This window comes from Silene latifolia, chromosome 11, assembly GCF_048544455.1.
Source record: "Silene latifolia isolate original U9 population chromosome 11, ASM4854445v1, whole genome shotgun sequence".
Classification (NCBI taxonomy): domain Eukaryota; kingdom Viridiplantae; phylum Streptophyta; class Magnoliopsida; order Caryophyllales; family Caryophyllaceae; genus Silene; species Silene latifolia.
Genome location: NC_133536.1, coordinates 131,215,939 through 131,219,758, shown reverse-complemented (window position 1 = coordinate 131,219,758; position 3,820 = coordinate 131,215,939). Strand labels below are relative to the sequence as shown.

Here is a 3,820-nt window from a genome sequence, read left to right as displayed (position 1 = left end):
CTTGACCCACTTCTTTCTGAAACTTTCGTCTGTAACGAAAAGTCTTCTATGGCTCGGGATCTATTGGAAGAATATCGGACCTTTTAGGTTCATATACCTATTATTAGACTCTTCTAATAGTGAACAAATTAACATTTTAATTTCTAGTTCTTTAGATCTAGTGCATTTATGTGACCATTATTTGAGCATATTTAGTCCCCGAATTAGCCTCGTTCCTATACTTTTTAGTGCATATTTGGGTCATTTACTATCTTTACTCCTTTGTTTTGCATATTCTTTGAGGTTTTGTTGCCTTGGTAGGAGAGGAGTGCAAACCTTGCATTTTCATGGCAAAATAGAGCTAAATTGATCGAATCTAATGACCAAGCATCAAAGAGAAGACAAGACTAGAAGGTCTTTGTACATATTATAGTAGATGGGAAATGATGAAGAAATCCTTGCATCCCCGACTAAATCCTGAAGGATTATTGGAAGAAGAAAAGAAGAAAAGAAAGTTGTGACGAAATCCGCCCGTCCAACTAGGCAAGACGCCCGTCCAAGACGTGAGGAATCCGAGCGTCTTTGCCATCAAGACGTCCATCCAACTGCACCACAATCCGCTCGTCCAGCCCATCAAGACGCCTGTCCATCCACCAGGAAATCCGCCCGTCCCGACACCTTGGACGCCCGGATTCTCTTACAGGGCCACACGACCTTTTCTTCCCTTCATGAAAGATGCGCATATTTATGAAAGACCTGCAAAAAGGAGACCGGCATCTCCTTTGAGAGGAGTGATTCCTCAAGGACTTAATCATCATTTAAGCCCTTAGTAAACCCTAATTTGTGTGCCTAATCCCCACTATAAATACCCCATTAGTCTAGTTAGATAATCATGTTCTTCTTACCAATCCTTAGTGTAGTTTATATCATTCTAATCTCTTCTTAATCTTGTAATCAGCTTCTAATCAAGTCTTAATACAAATATCATTTCCTTAATCTCTCTTTTGTTCATCTTTTGTTTTGGGTAATTGAAGATTATTTGGATTATTATTGGGAGATTGACAACCTTCCAATCATTCATCAAGTACTTCTATTATTCTTTGCTTTATTTTGGAATCATTAGTAGGTAAAATTCTCTTAATCCCTTTTTAATTATTGTTAATCATCTTCATTTATTCATCATGTTTTGCTTTGTTAATGTGATTGACAACCTTGTTAACATGTCAAACTTGATAATGAGTGAGTAGTTTCCTTAACTAGGGTTAATGGGTAATTAGGGGAAACCAACATGGAGAATGATTCATGCTTAAATTAATATGTTTTCATAGTTTATTTGCTTCCTTGTTGTGATCTCAACTTATGCACATGTTATGTTTGATGAAATGCGAGCCTATGAATCCTTGCATTTTTTACCCATCACTTACCTTTTTAATGAGACTTGTAAGACATAAACCAACTCGAGTCTCATTAGACCATGCATATAGTTGAGTAGGGAGGATTAAGTCGACTTGTAGGTGTTGTATAATCTAATCGATTCGGCTCCGGGACCCAAACCTTCCTAGGATTGTAAGATATAAACCAACTCGATCCATCACAACAATAATTACTTGCTTGTAATTTGAGAATATGTTTGTATGATCAATTCCCATGAATCCCCTATGACCCCATGACACCCTAGTGCTTTTAATCAATTGTTTACATCTCATTTTAATCATCTTGCTTGTTTACTTTTATTGCTATTTAGTTTAGTGATCTTCTCATCTCAACCCCAAATCGTGACACCCCTAGACACCGTTACTTGCAATTGAAAATCCTACATCAATACCCGTCCCTTGGGATCCGACCTTTACTTGCCTCTTTACTAATAGTAGAGTTGTTTGTGAAGTTATAAATATTGTTTTGGTCTAGGTGCTCTTAACGACAAGTAACCGAAAACTAAATCTCCAAGTGAGTCCGACCAAAAATGGCGCCGTTGCCGGGGACGGTGTTAACTTGATTTGATTTTCATAGATTGTTATTAGTGGTGTCTTTCTTTGCCTTGGGGAAGTAAAACTCCTCAAGGTTTGTTCTAATTGTTTTCAAGTTGTTTGATATTTTGCATGTCTAGAAGATCACAAGGTAACTTGTTACCCTTTGATCACGAAATTGAAAGGACTTTGACAAACAATAGAAGACTTGATAGAGGTACTTTGAGAGGTATTGGTGAGGTTGTAGATATTCAACCAAACACTATTGATTTCATCAACCCTTTTGCAAGAGAAGGTGAGGAGAACCCAACACCAAATCCAACACAAAACCAACCCACAATGCCTAAATTTTCATCACATTCCGTACCAACCGAGGAGAACCTACCCAATGGTACTCCCACACCACAACACTTAACCGGGAATTTCATTGCTAAATCCGCATTTATCCAATTAGTCGAAAGAAGCCAATTTGGGGGGATGCCTAGTGAAAAACCTCACTCTCACATGGAGACTGTTTGTGACTATTGTGATGCGATCTCACAAACAGGTGTAACTCAAGACCAAATTCGATGGGTCTTATTTCCTTTTTCTCTAATCGGCACCGCAAAACAATGGTTAAAAGGCCTTGATAAGGCTACATTTGGAATTGACTCTTGGAAGAAGTTGGCTCTAGCTTTCTACAAAAAATTCTACCCTCCGGAAAAGATTAACATGCTAAGAGCTCAAATTACGGGTTTTAAGCAAAGGGATGAAGAATCTTTGTATGAAGCTTGGGAGCGGTTCAAAGGAATTTGTCGCTCATGTCCTCATCATGGACTTAGCGAGTGGTTCTTGGTACAACAATTTTGGAATGGTCTTTATGAAGACTCAAGAAACATTCTCAACATGGGATCAAATGGTGTGTTCACCGAAGTTGACGATAATCAAACTTGGAACAAGATTGAGGAAATGGCGGTCCATAACTCACAATATAGTAGACCTCGCAAGGCTACTAGAGGAGGAAAGCATGAAGTGGACTCTATTACTCAATTGGGTGCTCAACTTAGTGCTCATATTGATACCATAAACTTGAAGTTTGAGAAGGCTATGGCTAAACTTGAAGAAGCCTCAAAATCACCAAAGCATCATGTTAATGCCATGGTAGCATCTTCATCAATCCCAAGTGGGATATGTGAGAATTGTGGAACTTTAGGACATGACCAAAGTGAATGTAGGAGAACAAATGAACAAGTGAATGCTTTTCAAGCATACAAGAGTGGTACCCCTTATTCCAATTATTACAATGAAAACACCAAATTTCACCCAAATCTCTCATACAAAAGCCAAAATGTTCAAAACCCTCAACAAACATACACCCCACCTCCCATGAGAAACCAAAATCAAAGACACTTTTTCAACCAAAACCAAGGTTACCAAAATCAAACTCCATACAATCAACAAAATGACCAAGACTTTGACGTTCAAAAAGCGGTCCTCCAAATGCAAAAGAATCAACAAGAGTTTTTCACTCAAATGCAAAAGGATAGTCAAGCAAAGGACATCACCATCAACAACATCCTAGCCCACACAAAAATGTTGGAAACTCAATTGACCCAACTAGCATCTTCAAGTTCTCAAAGGCAAAAGGGGCAATTACCCCCTCAAAGTAATCCCCCAAGACATGAAACGGTTAGTGCCATTCACTTGAGGAGTGGTACGAGATATGAAGGACCGAAGAAGCAAGTTGAGGATGAAGTTGTGGAAGCTAGTGACAAAGAAGAAGTTGTGCAAAGCTCCAAGGAAGGAGAACCAACAAAAGAAGAGGTTTCAAACAAAAGTGAAGAGAAGGCCAAGGAGAAGGAGCCCATTGTGATTAGACTTCCATTCCCGAGTCG

The 3,820-nt window shown here is 38.8% G+C and overlaps 1 non-coding gene across 1 annotated transcript; it reads right to left on the bottom strand.

Moving 5' to 3' along the window:
• Window positions 1-2,657: 2,657 nt before the first annotated feature.
• LOC141616298 (small nucleolar RNA R71) lies at window positions 2,658-2,764 on the bottom strand. Its single transcript, XR_012530654.1, has one exon. It is a non-coding gene; the product is annotated as a small nucleolar RNA R71 (small nucleolar RNA).
• Between the last annotated feature and the right edge of the window lie 1,056 nt (window positions 2,765-3,820).